This window comes from Aquila chrysaetos (assembly GCF_900496995.4).
Source record: "Aquila chrysaetos chrysaetos chromosome W unlocalized genomic scaffold, bAquChr1.4 W_unloc_4, whole genome shotgun sequence".
Lineage (NCBI taxonomy): Eukaryota > Metazoa > Chordata > Aves > Accipitriformes > Accipitridae > Aquila > Aquila chrysaetos.
Genome location: NW_024470324.1, coordinates 1,624,140 through 1,640,736, shown reverse-complemented (window position 1 = coordinate 1,640,736; position 16,597 = coordinate 1,624,140). Strand labels below are relative to the sequence as shown.

General features: G+C 43.3%; 1 protein-coding gene across 2 annotated transcripts in view; it reads left to right on the top strand.

The window, feature by feature from the left end:
• Positions 1-16,597, top strand: part of LOC121233033 (microtubule-associated serine/threonine-protein kinase 4-like) — a 235,285-nt gene that overhangs the window by 21,328 nt on the left and 197,360 nt on the right. The window lies entirely within an intron of this gene.

Below are 16,597 nucleotides of genomic sequence, written 5' to 3'. Positions count from 1 at the left end.
CGGGAATCTGTTCCCCGAGGACAGAATATTAATAAAGCCTTTAGTGAAAGGCAGAAAAAAGATGAGACCCCGACAGAATGGCTTGAAAGGTTAAGGAAAAGCTTCCAGTTATACTCTGGGGTAGATCCTGCCACTCCTGTGGGACAAGCGTTGCTGAAAACTCAGTTCGTGGCCAAATCATGGGAAGATATTAGGAAGAAGTTGGAGAAAATTGAGGACTGGCAGGAGCGGGGGTTGGATGAATTACTTAGAGAAGCTCAGAAAGTGTATGTGAGGCGAGAAGAAGAAACTGAAAAGCGGCAGACTAGACTGCTGGTTGCAGCAGTAAGGGAAGGACAAAAGGGTGTGATAAGGAGACCTTGTAGGCCCGATGGGGGAGATAAGGGAAGAATGGAGAGGAGAGGAGATAAAGCCGTGGAATGTTTCTATTGTGGGAAAAAAGGGCACATGAAGAGAGAATGTAGAAAAAGGATTCAGGATGAAAAAATGTTCCAGGAGGATTAGCGGGGTCAGGGGCTCTATGTGCTGAGGACCCCCGGTAAAAAGGAGCCCTTGATAACTTTAAAAGTGGGTCCTCAGCGCCAGGAGGTGACCTTTCTTGTAGATACCGGAGCCGAAAGGTCTACCGTACAATCATTACCTCCGGGATGTAAAATATCCGGGGATAAAGTTAATGTAATTGGAGCAAAAGGGGAACCTTTCAGGGTCCCCGTGATAAAAGATGTGGCGGTGGAATCAAGTTGCAGATGCGGAATCGGAACGCTCTTGTTAGTACCTGAAGCGGAATATAACCTATTAGGTAGGGATTTAATCATAGGAATGGGGATTCGAGTAGACGTGGAAGAGGAAGAGTTAAAAATTAGGCTTTGTCCTCTTACAGAGGTAGACGAGAAACAAATTAACCCCGAAGTGTGGTATACTCCCGAAACGGTTGGAAAACTGGATATTGAACCATTTGAGGTGGTTATTAAGAACCCCGAGATTCCAGTGAGAATTAAACAATATCCCATATCTAATGAAGGGAAAGGGGGACTAAAACCTGAGATCGAGAGACTAATAGAAAAGGGGGTACTCGAACCCTGCATGTCCCCTTTTAATACCCCGATTCTACCAGTAAAAAAAATCCGATGGTAGCTATCGGTTGGTGCATGACCTAAGGGAAATCAATAAACGGACTGTCAGCCGGTTCCCGGTAGTGGCAAACCCACACACCCTGCTGAGTCAGTTGGGACCCGAGAACCAATGGTATAGCGTAATAGATCTTAAGGATGCATTCTGGTCATGCCCTCTAAAGGAGGAATGTAGAGATTATTTTGCCTTCGAGTGGGAAGACCCAGACACTCATAGGAGACAGCAGTTAAGGTGGACTGTACTCCCCCAGGGGTTTACAGAATCCCCAAACTTATTTGGACAAGCCCTAGAACGGGTTCTACGGGAATACCAACTGCAGGATGGGGTCATACTAATACAGTATGTGGATGACTTATTGTTAGCAGGAGAAAATCAAGAAACAGTCAGAAAAGAAAGCATACGGTTGTTAAATTTCTTGGGCCTTCAAGGCCTCAAGGTATCACGGCCAAAACTACAGTTTGTGGAAAAGGAGGTGAAATATTTAGGACACTGGATAAGCAAGGGGACTAAAAAGTTGGACCCCGAACGAGTAAATGGAATTTTATCACTAAAAGCCCCGAGGAGTAAACGACAGATTAGACAATTGTTGGGACTATTTGGGTATTGTAGGCAGTGGATTGAAAACTTTAGTGCGAAAGCACGATTTTTGTATCAAAAATTAACTATGGATGGGTTGCTTAAATGGACCCCGGAGGATGAAGAGAGATTAGAGAGTCTCAAGGCTGATCTAGTTAACGCTCCTGTCTTGAGTCTGCCTGATGTGAGGAGACCCTTTTATTTATTTGTGGCCACTGAAGAGGGGACAGCATATGGAGTTTTAACCCAGGAGTGGGCAGGGAAAAAGAAACCTGTAGGGTATATTTCCAAATTATTAGACCCCGTCAGCAGAGGGTGGCCCACCTGTTTACAGGCAGTTGTTGCTGTAGCCCTGATAGTGGAAGAAGCAAATAAGATAACATTTGGAAGTGAATTAAAAGTGTTCTCCCCCCATAATATTCGAGGGGTTCTCCAACAAAAGGCTGAAAAATGGATCACCGATGCTAGGCTTTAAAATATGAGGGGATCCTGATCCATTCCCCTAAATTAGAGATCGGAACAACGAGCTTACAGAACCCGGCGCAATTTTTGTATGGAGGTCCTGAAGGAGAGTTAACACATAATTGCCTCCAAACCATAGAACAACAAACAAAAATTAGGCCAGATCTAGAGGAGGTAGAATTAGGGGAGGGAGAAAAGCTATTTGCTGATGGATCATCTCGAGTAATAGCAGGGAAAAGGAAGTCAGGATATGCAATTGTGGACGGGGGGAGCCTAAAAGTAAAGGAATCTGGACCCCTCAGTCCTAGTTGGTCGGCGCAGGCATGTGAGTTATATGCAGTACTTAGGGCATTGGAACTTTTGAAGGACAAAGAGGGAACCGTGTACACTGATTCAAAATATGCGTATGGAGTGGTACACACTTTTGGAAAAATTTGGGAGGAACGGGGACTTATTAATTCTCAAGGAAGGGGTTTGGTTCATGAGAAACTCATTGTCAAAATTCTACAAGCAATAAGAGGGCCCAAGCGAATAGCTGTAATACATGTTAAGGGACACCAAAGAGGAACAACCCCCGAAATTCGAGGGAATAATCTTGCTGACCAGGAAGCCAAGGCGGCAGCACTACTTGCTGTGACCATCGCCCCGCTGGCAGGTGAAACGCCAGCAAAAATCCTTAGCCCACAGTTTAGTAAACCAGAAATGGATAAATTGAAGGAAATGGGAGTAGTGGAAAAAGAGGGTAATTGGGAACTACCCGATGGGAGACAAGTATTACCAAAAGCACTAACATGGAAAATAATGAGAGGTATGCACTCAAAGACTCATTGGGGTGTCCAAGCGCTGGTTGATCAATTCGCAATAAAATACATGTGTATTGGGGTTTATAATGTAGCCAAGGGAATCGTACAGGGGTGCCTAACGTGTCAGAGGATCAATAAGCATCATCTTAGAGAAAAAGTACAAGGGGGACGGGAATTGGCACACCGACCATTCGCCAAAATACAGATTGATTTTACTGATCTCCCTAAAGTAGGGCGATATAAACACTTACTTGTATTGGTGGACCACCTCACTCACTATATTGAAGCGTTCCCTACTGCTAGGACAACTGCCAATACAGTGGTAAAAGTACTTTTGGAACATATCATACCGCGATATGGAAATATTGAAACTATTGATTCAGATAGAGGCCCACATTTCATTTCCAAAGTAATAAAAGAAGCTCTAGCCCCCTTTGGAACTAAATGGGAGTTCCATACACCTTGGCACCCCCAAAGCTCCGGGAAAGTAGAACGGATGAATGGAGAAATAAAGAAACAATTAACTAAGTTAATGATAGAAACCAAAATGTCATGGGTAAAATGTTTGCCAATTGCTTTATTAAATATTCGGACTCAGCCCCGAACAGATACTGGAATTTCCCCATTTGAAATGTTATATGGCATGCCCTATGATATGGAATGCCCAGCCAATTACCCTACTTTAGATGAAGATAGTATTAACCCTTATATTGTTCAGCTGATGAAAAGGAGAGAGAAATTGCGAAAGAAAGGAATGGTAGTACAGAGGCCGCCCCTGGATATATCCATACATTCAGTAAAGCCAGGTGATATGGTATTAATCAGAGCCTGGAAAGAATCCTCTCTCACTCCTAGGTGGGAGGGGCCCTTTCTTGTTTTACTTACCACAGAAACTGCTGTCCGGACTACAGAACGAGGATGGACGCACGCCTCGCGAATTAAAGGACCTTTACCCAGAGATCAGTGGGAAGTAACAAAGACTTCAGAGGACTTAAAACTAGTGATAAGGAAGAAAAAGGAACTGCATGAATGAATAAATCCTTTTGGAAGAACGGTAAAACCTAGTTAATACCAGTGGTTCCAGGTGTCACCTGGAGAGAATTTACAGATGGTAAACTTTACTCCTTGGCTTACAGAACAGATACCTCATCAAACCAGCGGAGCTGGTATATATACATAAATTAGCAGGACTCACCTTTTTATGTACTTACTTTTTTATTGTGAAGAGGGGACTAAGGTCCCTAGACCACCGGAATATTTAGTGGGATTCCGTGTTTAAAGCATCGTAACCATAACCATTGGAGTTGAGTGTTTTGTAACTGTACGGTCAGAAATGGTATTGTAATTCTAGAAGGGGACATTATTACTGTATAAAGTGTCGAGAGTACCAATTCCCGTGGAGACCAATTGAATAGAGTGGAAATTAATAGACTAATTTGTGGGTAGGAATTATTAGTACCTGAAACTATAAGGCGGTGTACTATCAGATTCACGTGGAAGCGAGCTAGACGTTATCACTAGAATAGCGTCTACTCTTAAATAAAATTTGTATAAGGAATGCTGGTGGACACACTGCAGGAACAGCCACCCATTTAGGGACGGCTGTACACAGTGTACCCAAAGGAGAAGGGGACTAAACGCATCCGCCTTACGGGGGAGGGGGTAGCTACAGGAAATCCCTAACCAACCCGAAGCTCCTATAACCCTGAATCCTGCGAGTGTCTTGTCATTTCCCAGGTAATATAAAATATTCTACACAGTTCCCGGGGAGGAGCTAAGTCCCGTAAGGGCTTTGCAAGTGGAAAACACGCCCTTAAGAAGTACGACTGCTGCCGAGAAGATGAGAAACCTCGCTGCTCCAGGCACCGGAGTAGGCGAAGTAGGCAGAGGCGTACGGAAAAGGGAGTGTAAGTACACCATGAGATCATCGGCGGGTAATGGCGAAAAACAGACACTTCGAGAGGAGGAATGGACTCTGGGAGCCCGACCAGGTATGCCCTGGCAAAGAGATAATCGGGAATTGACATCAACACCCATTGGTGTTCCTTGGGAAACCCCACCAGCAATCCGTGTTTGGATGATGTTACTGTGGTATTTACTTGTTGGGCCTATGGTATCTGGTAATGTCAGCCATCAACCCTTCAAGTGGTCACTAATACAACTAGAACACTCAGTTATCATACAAAACAGAATTACCCCAGGCGCTCCCTCTTTCACGGCCCACTTAAGTTCCCTAGTAAGGTCATACCATGGATGGGCTCCCATTGATGAGAATACTCGCAAGTATACAGTTCAGCGTAAAGCCTTTTATATGTGTCCAGCTAACAATCCAGGAAAAGGATATTGCAATCACCCAACTGAATATTACTGTGCATATTGGGGCTGTGAAACAATAGCATCAGAATGGACACCAGGGGGAGGGAAAGACCAATTTTTAACTGTAGGATGGGGACCGCCAGGATGTCAAAAACCCACCTATGGACCTCAGGGTACGGTTCGAGGAGGCACATGTTGGCATATTTATCTTAACGTTTCGAAACCTGAAGATCTAGGATGGACTATAGGGAGAACTTGGGGAATCAGGTTTTGGGAACCAGGCACTGATACAGGGGGAATAATTTTAATAAAAAAGGAGCCGGTGCCCAATGAACCCTCTGGTGTAGGACCAAATCCAGTCATAGCAAAGGAAGATGATAGTAACAGTATTGTACATAATGTTACAATCTCTCCTAATATAAACATCACTGAAAATAACACCCCAGGCGTATCAACAAAAATCAAACCCTCGACTCTTACACCCGAAGTCAGCCCATTGTGGGATATGCTCCAAGCCAGTTATCAGGTACTGAATGCCACCTACCCTAATATAACTGAGCATTGTTGGTTATGTTACAGCATTCGTCCACCCTTTTATGAAGCTATTGGGGTGGACATTAGATTTAAAAAGGCCAACGGAACAAACCCAGCTCAGTGCTTATGGAATAAAGAATCTGGACGTAAGCAAGGGATAACAATGTCCCAAGTATCAGGAAAAGGAAGATGTATAGGGAATGTCCCAAAAGACAAACGACACCTGTGTAACACAATTCACAAATCAAGAGAAATAACAGCTGAGTGGTTAATTCCTGCAGATAATACTAAGTGGATCTGTTCCCAAACTGGGGTTACACCTTGTATATCCCTAAAGGTTTTTAATTGGATAACTGAATATTGTATACAAGTAGCTGTAATACCTAGGCTTATTTACCATCCCGAAGATTTTGTTTATGACTATCAAACTACTCAGGCCCATCACATACAAAAACGTGAGCCCTTGACAGCCCTCACGGTAGCAACCCTCATAGCAGTCGGAGCTGCTGGAGCTGGTACAGGAATAACCTCCCTCGTACAACAAAATCAAAAATTTCAATCCTTAAGAATAGCAGTCGACGAGGATTTGGCTAGGATAGAAAAAGCCATGACAGCCCTAGAACAGTCTGTTAGGTCTTTATCAGAAGTAGTATTACAAAACAGACGGGGCTTAGACCTAATGTTCATGCAGCAGGGGGGGTTATGTGCAGCCCTACGGGAGGAGTGTTGTGTATATGTTGACCATACTGGAGTAGTTAGAGATACAATGGCCAAGCTACGGGAGGGGTTAGAAAAACGAAAGAAAGACAGGGAAGCACAACAGAGCTGGTATGAGTCTATGTTTAATTATTCACCCTGGTTAACCACCCTATTGTCAACTATTACAGGACCCCTTATTTTGTTGATCTTATTTTTGACTTTCGGGCCATGCATTTTTAATAAGTTGATCGCTGTTGTTAAAGGGCGCTTAGAAGCTGCACACTTAATGCTGTTGCGAAAACAATATGAACAAATAGAGGATGAAGGAATTAATCCTATCCTCGGGCGGGCAAAAGAAGTATTAGATCGATTTAATGAACAAAATCAGGATAAAATAGAAAAGGGGGGATTGTAATGAACGGGTTAACTTTGTTCATGAAATCGCATATGGAGGAAGGAATATTCTTCACTTATCTAAGACCATGAGTACCGATGATTAGCATATGTAGAGAGACGTTTACAGAGCATGAATGGGACTTGAGTCACCTAAAGAACAGCTGAGGAAGACTTCGGCCTTCATCCCAACAACCACCTAAAGGCAAATTACGACCACTTAACACCTGATGGCACAAGATACCGAAGATACCAGCCAGCCGTCACGTATCAGGGACTAAAAAGACTGTATAAATAAAGAGGCTCTTCCCCTGTTTGGGTGCGAGCTTGTGGCGGAGCACTGTCTCCCCGGCCGCCCAGCGCTGTTTTGCTCTTTTATCGCTTGCTAATAAATTCGATCTTTTATTTAATACAAATTGGCTCCTCCAATTTGTCACGAGCGTCTATAACACTTAACTTATAAAATGACAGTATTTAACTATAGTGAGTACTTTTTCTATTGAAAATATTTGTATGTATCTTGAGGGTATGATTTAGTTGCTTGAATGTGAATTTCTGACTTCTAATCTACCTGTTTGCATCAACAAAATCAGGGAATTTCTATGATTTTCTTTACATACGCAGTAGTGATAACCTTCTGAAGAGGTTACCAGTATAATTTACCTACTGTTTATACTTGGCCTGTGATTTGGTAAGAATTTGATTTGTTAAACTGGATAATTATGTATTGCTACATTTAATCTCAAAACATCCTCATTGTAGTTTGTGATGATAAGTTAGAATAAGATAGAATTGTGTATATATAGTAGGTAACAAACCTATTTTTGTTAGTCTGGGTAGTTTTCAGTAGCTTGATTCCATCGAAAGATGTTGGTTTTAAATTAAGCATTGTTAGGATTAAGGTATCCAGGGGTTTGCTTAACACATATGCTGTAAAAATGATTCAACTTTTTCTTTAATTAGCTTGTTGAGATCTTGAAAAGCAACCCAGGACTGAAGAAAACAGATTCAATTGCTCTGGGCTTCTGAATGTTCGGTGGTTGTTTTTTTTTTTTTTTTCAAAGGTGTGTGCTTGACTACCCTCAGGCTACCAAAAGCAGTGATCTCTAATGATCTCACAGGGTTGGCAGTCCAGATTCATCTGCAAAACAGCACTGTGCCCTGCAGCACCATACTGGGGTGTGTGCTTAGCACTGACTCAGAGATCATCATCATTTCCTGCAACAGCTAGTTAGCCTAATGCTAAGTAGGCTGAGATGTGACAAAATTGCAGCACGAGGTGATATGGCTATAGGCTTTTCAACTATTAAAGCTAGACTTGTAAAGGATATGATGTGTAGCTTTGTATCACATCGCAGCGTGATTCCTCTCTCCACAACCCATGAATGACATGTTTCTACTTTTCTACAATGATAAAGTGTGCTGGGAGACATTAGTGAATAGGAAGACCAGAATTTGTCCTTTGGAGAGAGACTGACTACATTATCTGTTTTAAAGATATGGCTAATATAACATGAATAGTCAGAATTTAAAAGCAGAATATTATTTTCTGAAATTATTGCCATAACTTTTTTTTAGAGCTCTGAGTGGGTGATGTTTCAGTGTCTATCTGCTGAGTTGTATTATCAAACCTATGAGTATCAGTAATGCAATGTTCAGTCCAGCTTCAGTCTTATGGAAACTCTTGGGAGTTTAGCAGATTTTTGCAAAATGACACTGATTCCCTATGTTAAATAGGTGTGAAGCTGTTATTCTTGTTTTTGAGTGTTTACTGAAAAAAAAAGAAAAATTGAGAGAGCAAAGTATGCTATTTCTCTGTGAAGAATATGAAGAAATAAAAGAATCTGTGTCAATCAGTAAGCAATCCCCACAACTGTGTGAAATGTAATGTAACGCTTTGGAAGCAAGATATGATCAGATTACATTGTTATTGCACCAAATTGCAGGAGGAAATGTGAATTGTTGAATGTCAGTTTACTGATGAGAGTCTTGGGGGGTTTTTATCAGTCATTTTTTAAAATTTTGTTGTCATTACTTTCCTGTATCAGCTAAATTTATGCTAGTCACAATGAGGCAAGAGATTATACATCCCCATAAAAAGTCAGAGCTCTGTAATCAATTTAAGCTAAGTTGAGAAAACAATCAGTCACTTTTTAATTGGTCACACACCCATACGTACATCAGATTAGTTGTCCAGCCCTTCTAAACTGTGTGCTACCATTACTTGCACAGACTTTCTCGAGGTTTTGGAAGACTGAAAAATCATTTTGGTTTAATGTTTAGTTATGCATTTGTAGAAAGGAGATTATTAAAAAGCATGTGATTATGTTAACAATGATTTATGTGAATGCTTTATCATTTAATTTACATCTTCAAAGGTAAAATCTGTTTATATGGATATTGGTAATTTTTGCAGTTATTTGAAGAAAGGATAATCCCAATGAATGTCTCTACACTTTTATATTCAATACATTTGGGGAAGTGGCTTTTGCTGACATTCTTTTGTCTTTCAGATGTATGCCTGGATTTGGCTTTCGAGCTGAATGTAGTCTGAGGTGATTTGTAATGATTATTTGAAAAGCTGAGTTAGAGCTCACATTAATAGAAAGTCTAATGTTTGATTAAATCACTGAACCAAATTAGAGGTTTGGGGCCTCTATTTTGCAAAATCTGGGAAATGAAGGATTAATGTTCCTCCTTACTGTTGAGAAGGTTAGAAGATCACAGAATGCTACATGTCGTATCGTAGTTCCACTTGAACCTATCTCCATTACATGAAACAAAAGAAAGGTTTCAGTGCAACAGAATAGTCATGTGTTAAAGCTACTGAATTTGTCTTAGTACATTCAACTTTCAGTTCTCTTCATCCACACTGTTTAAGATGATTGGCAATCTGCAAGGCCTCTTTCTGTGGTGGAATCACTGGTGTGAATCTCAGAATAATAACGATGAAGGTGCAACCTCATGGCAGTACAGCTTACAGAAATGTGTGGATAGTCTTATTTTTTAGTTTGTCCATGTAAGAGTTAACTGCTACCGTAGTAATATGTCTTAATAGAGGAACGTAATGTGATGTGGTGGTACTTCAATACATAATTGAGGAAAGGGGGAAATTTGCTCTTGCTATGGATCCCATTGTACTGTTTTAATGACAAATTGAGTGTTTCTTAGCTCTAAATCCAACATTAGTCATAGGTACAAATTCTAATTCAAAACAGTTCTGATCAGTCGAAGCAAAATGTGAGATTTTTTTCTAATTTTTCTTGTAAGTACATTTCTCATGTCTCAGATAACAGCTGAGCTCTCACAGATTTGTAATTAACAGTTTATAAACAGCAAAGACTTATGTAAAATACCTTTTTGTAGGAGAGTTCCAACTCTCCTCATTGGCAGCTTTAACACAAATTCCATTTCAACTTTACTCTTTCCACCATCATGTCTCTGCTGTCCCGTGCGTTGCTGCTCCAAGGTGGAATTTTAACTGAAGTTAAAAAGCTAGACACATCTGTTCTTGCAGGATTATGGAGTTTTGAGATTTGTTAAATTATGTAATACTAGAATTCTTGCAGGGATGGATGTGTAAAGGACTATACACTGAAATGCACTGTTCAACTTTGTGTGCGTCCAAGCCAACGTTCCTTTTTATTTGGAATTCATTACTGTTGTATAGATTTGTGGTGGGTTGACCCTGGCTGGGTGCCAGGTGCCCACCAAAGCCGCTCTATCACTCCCCCTCTCATCTGGACAGGGGAGAGAAAATATAACAAAGGGCTCGTGGATCAAGATAAGGACAGGAAGAGATCACTCACCAATTACCTTCATGGGCAAAGAAGACTCAACTTGGGGAAAATTAATATAATTTATTGCCAATCAAATCAGAGTAGGGTAATGAGAAATAAAACCAAATCTTAAAACACCTTCCCCCCACCCCTCCCTTCTTCCCAGGCACAACTTCACTCCTGAATTCTCTACCTACCCTCGCCCAGGTGGCAGAGGGCTTCACGAACTGCTCCAGCATGGGTCCCTTCCACGGGGTGCAGTCCTTCAGGAGCACACTGCTCCAGTGTGGGTCCTCCATGGGGTCACAAGTCCTGCCAGGAGCCTGCTGCAGCGCAGGCTTCCCACAGGGTCACAGCCTCCTTTGGGCATCCACCTGCTCCAGTGTGGGGTCCTCCACAGGCTGCAGGTAGATATCAGCTGCACCGTGGACCTCCATGGGCTGCAGGGGGACAGCCTGCCTCACCATGGTTTTCACCATGGTCTGCAGGGGAATCTCTGCTCCGGCACCTGGAGCATCTCCTTCCCCATCTTCTTCACCGACCTTGGTGTCTGCAGGGCTGTTTCTCTTACATGTTCTCACTGCTCTCTCTGGCTGCAGTTTCTGTGCCGCAGCAACTTTTTCCCCTTCTTAAATATGTTATCCCAGAGGTGCTACTACTGTCACTGATTGGCTCGGCCTTGGCCAGCAGCAGGTCCATCCTAGAGCCGGCTGGCGTTGGGTCTATTGGACATAGGGGAAGCTTCTAGCAGCTTCTCACAGAAGCCACTCTTGAGACTCCCTGCTGCCAAAACCTTGCCACACAAACCCAATACAAGATTTTAGCACATGCTTTTCTAACACAGAAGTGTTCATGGATAGGAGTTATTTTTTGTCTGTTTTGAGATGTTTAGGGTTCGTGTTAAATCTTTTTCTTTCCAAAATAGGGCTTGAAACATGAACTTCCAAGAAAAGCCCCAAACAAACCCCAAAGCAAAAAAACCCCAAAACCAACAACTAAAAAAACCCTGCCCCCAGACACCGAAAAGTTAGAGTTCTCAAGTCATTGCATGAATCCAGAAGCTAGAACTTGAAGAACTGTGTGTACTGCATCACACAGTTATAACAGTTGACAACACACTCACTTTGGTTTCCTCTCCTTTAGTTTGCCTGCAATCCTGCTTGTATTGGAGCAGTTATTGTTTAAACAGTTAAGTTTTAATACAGATGTGTGCCATCCTGTGTTGCATAGTTTGACGGGCAATATTTCCTGTAGCCTCTCAGGTTGTTCTTGTTACTGCTAGATATGGCACCTAAAGCTGTTGCTGCTGTTGCATCAGGTAGGTTGCAGGCTTTCATAGCTGTGGACAGTAAGTTAACTGATGTGTTCAAAATTAAGATGTTAACTATAATTATCACTGCTTGGTTTTTTTGTCTCTGCGTTGGATGTTGCTTTACTAGTCATTTTATGTGATATGTCATTCCTGACACACCAGAATGAATTAAACAAATTTTCGTTGTGAAATTTTTCCTCTTAACATATTAGCTTATAGCTATTTGTACACTATAAATCATATCCTTCCATTCATTTTCTTCCTTTTCTTCTTTCTTATACACTGAGTCACTGGCATTTGCTTTCATGGATCCTCTGTGACCTATTTCTTCTGTTTGTGGGCGATTAGTACATTACTTTGGTAGTAAAATACTCCTTTCCTGGTATGGGTATTTTTATATTTAAAATTTGTTTTCATAAATTGCTTGTATGCTCTGTGCCGTGTTTAAGATGGACTTAGTCTTTCCTCTATTCTTGTGGGATACTGTATCGTTGTGTAGATTTAAGTATAGTATAGAAAAATCTACTAGGGATAAAAGTTAATTTTAAATTGTCATTTTGCCTTGATTCTGTGTTCTTGGTTTTTTATGAGAAAATAGGGTGCTATTGGCCACTGAAGGGATCAAGAGAATTATAAATGAGAAATCAAGCTAGCTTGTCCTGAAAATTCCAAGTCTCTGTAAGACGTTACTCACAGAAAGAAGTCTTGGTAAAGACAAAGTAGGGATGGATTTTGTGGACCAGATTCATTCCTGGAGGTACATTTCATTTCATTAGAGCCCTACTTAGAGACTTGTAGTGTTGACTGTGTATTGGTTTAAAAGCAGGGTATTGTTGGGTTTTTTCCTAGGAAAATGCTACTCATTTTCCAGTTTCACTCAGCAAATTTTCATTAGACATAACCACTTGGACAAATTTAAGATCAGATTGTTATAGTTGTGCTGGGTCACGCGTTGTGGGAAAGAGCTTGAAGTATACCATGGGGAGGTTTACATGGCACCGTACCTGCTGGCGACAGATGGAGTCCAGCTATCTCAAAGGGGGAAAAGGATTCTCACTCATGAGTTGGCGGGGCTCATAGAGAGGGCTTTAAACTAGGTTTGAAGGGGGAAGGGGATAAAACTAGGCTTACCAGAGGTGAGCCTGGGGGTGGCATGCCAATGTTGGGGGTGGAATCGATAGGCCAGCTCAAGTGCATCTACGCCAATGCACGCAGCATGGGCAATAAACAGGAGGAGCTGGAAGTCATTGTGCAGCAGGATAGATATAACTTAGTCGCCATCACAGAAACATGGTGGGATAACTCTCATGACTGGAGTGCTGCAATGCATGGCTATAAGCTCTTCAGAAGATATAGGCAAGGAAGGAGAGGTGGTGGGGTGGCTCTCTATGTTAGGGAGTGTTTCGATTGTACAGAGCTACACAATTGTAACGATAAGGTTGAGTGCTTATGGGTAAGGATGAGGGAGAAGGCCAACAAGGCAGATATTGTGCTGGGAGTCTGTTATAGACCACCCAACCAGGTTGAAGAGACAGATGAATCGTTCTACAAGCAGCTGGGAGAAGTCTCACAATCGTGTGCCCTTGTTCTCATGGGGTACTTCAACTTCCCTGACGTCTGCTGGAAATATAATACAGCAGAGAGCAAACAATCTAGGAGGTTCCTGGAGTGTGTGGAAGATAACTTCCTGACACAGCTGGTAGATGAACCAACCAGGGGAGGAGCCTTGCTAGACCTACTGTTTACAAACAGGGAAGGACTGGTGGGAGATGTGGTGGTTGGAGGCCATCTTGGGCTTAGTGACCATGAAATGATAGAATTCTCGATTCTTGTTATGGTAAGGAAGGTGGTCAGCAAAACCACCACTATGGACTTCCGGAGGGCAAACTTTGGCCTGTTCTGGACACTGGTTGAGAGAGTCCCTTGGGAGACAGTCCTGAAGGGCAAAGGGGTCCAGGAAGGCTGTACATTCTTCAAGAAGGAAGTCTTAAAGTCTCAGGAGCAGGCTATTCCCATGTGCCACAAGACGAACTGTCGGGGAAGAAGACCGGCCTGGCTGAACAGGGAGCTTTTGCTGGGACTCAGGAAAAAAAGGAGAGTTTACTATCTTTGGAAGAAAGGGAAGGCAACTCAGGAAGAGTACAGGGATCTTGTTAGGTCATGCAGAGAGAAAATTAGAAAGGCAAAAGCTCACCTAGACCTCAATCTGGCCACTGTTGTAAGGGACAACAAAAAATGTTTTTACAAATATGTTAACAGTAAAAAGAAAGCCAAGGAGAATATCTATCCTTTAATGGATACAGAAGGGAACGTAGCCACCAGAGATGAGGAAAAGGCCGAGGTACTTAATGCCTTCTTTGCCTCAGTCTTTAATAGTGAGACCAGTTATCCTCAGGGTACTCCGCCCCCTGAGCTGGAGGACAGGGACGGAGAGCAGAATATACCCCCCATAATCCAGGAGGAAGCAGTTAATGACCTGCTACGCCACCCGGACACTCACAAGTCTATGGGACCAGATGGGATCCATCCGAGAGTATTGAGGGAGCTGGTGGAGGAGCTTGCCAAGCCACTCTCCATCATTTATCAGCAGTCCTGGTCAACAGGGGAGGTCCCAGAGGACTGGAGGCTTGCCAATGTGACGCCCATTTATTTACAAGAAGGGTAGGAAGGATGATCCAGGGAACTACAGGCCTGTCAGCCTGACCTCGGTACCAGGGAAGATTATGGAGTGGTTCATCTTGAGTGCACTCGCACAGCACGTGCAGGACAACCAGGGGATCAGGCCCAGCCAGCATGGGTTCATGAAAGGCAGGTCCTGCTTGACCAACCTGATCTCTTTCTATGACCAGGTGACCCGCCTAGTGGATGAGGGAAAGGCTGTGGATGTTATCTTCCTTGACTTCAGCAAGGCCTTTGACACTGTCTCCCATGGCATACTCCTTGAGAAGCTGGCATCTCATGGCTTGGACAAGTGTACTCTTCGCTGGGTAAAAAACTGGCTGTATGGATGAGGCCAGAGAGTTGTGGTGTATGGAGTTAAATCCAGTTGGTGGCCGGTCACAAGTGGTGTTCCCCGGGGCTCAGTATTGGGGCCAGTTCTCTTTAATATCTTTATGAATGATCTGGACGAGGGGATCGAGTGTAGCCTCAGTAAGTTTGCAGATGACACCAAGTTGGGAGGGACGATTGATCTGCTTGAGGGTAGGAAGGCTCTACAGAGGGATCTGGACAGGCTGGATCATTGGGCTGAGGCCAATTGTATGAGGTTCAACAAGGCCAAGTGCCGGGTCCTGCACTTTGGTCACAACAACCCCATGCAGCGCTACAGGCTTGGGGAAGAGCGGCTGGAAAGCTGCCTGGCAGAGAAAGTCCTGGGGGTGCTGGTTGACAGCCGGCTGAATATGAGCCGGCAGTGTGCCCAGGTGGCCAAGGCCAAAGGCATCCTGGCCTGCGTCAGAAATAGTGTGGCCAGCAGGAATAGGGAGGTGGTTGTTCCCCTGTATTCGGCACTGGTGAGGCCGCACCTCGAGTACTGTGTTCAGTTTTGGGCCCCTCACTACAGGAAAGACATTGAGGTGCTGGAGCGTGTCCAGAGAAGGGCAATCAAGTTGGTGAGGGGCCTGGAGCACAAGTCTTATGAGGAGCGACTGAGGGAACTGGGGTTGTTTAGTCTGGAGAAAAGGAGGCTGAGGGGAGACCTTATCGCTCTCTACAACTACCTGAAAGGAGGTTGTAGTGAGGTGGGTACTGGTCTCTTCTGTCAAGTAACTAGTGATAGGACGAGATGAAATTGCCTCAAGTTGTTGCAGGGGAGGTTTAGATTGGATATTAGGAAAAATGTCTTTACTGAAAGGGTTGTCAGGCATTGGAACAGGCTGCCCAGGGAAGTGGTTGAGTCACCATCCCTGGAGGTGTTCAAAAAGCGTGTAGACAAGGCATTTCACGACATGGTTTAGTGGGCATGGTTGATGGTTGGACTAGATGACCTTAAAGGTCTTTTCCAACCTAAATGATTCTATGATTTTATGATTTAATGTATTGGTTATTTGTTGTTTTGCTATTAAAGGGATGTAACTATGTTTGGGAATTCCAGGGGCAAAAAGACTCTATTATAGCTTCTTATGACTGATGGGGAATGCCACCTTGCTGGCTGCACGTATGTGTCCAGTTGTATTGGGCTTGTGTGGCAATGTTTCGGTAGCACGGGGGTGTCACGACCCAGACTGGACAGACCAGGGAGTCGTGTTTAATTCAAAATTCCCTCGGGCTAAATTAAGGTGAAATGACACCAGAAGATCAGTTAAACATTTTATTCATGACAGAAGCAAACTGAACTGGGGAGGCGTGATAGTAGGTGGCAGGGTTTCTCACAACAGGAATTGGCATAAGACTACTTCTGTAAGCCGTGTAACCCAGGGTAACCATATACATCAATTCAGGGAAGAAGGAGATCCCTCCCACCGAGTCACGAGGTTCAGAGCAGACCCCCTTGCTTTCTAGACTCCTCCTCAGAGAAGGGTCCAGGGGCGGCTGGATCCACTCTTAGTCCCAGACTAGGTCAACGGTTTTATGTCTTGAAACGGATGAGGTGT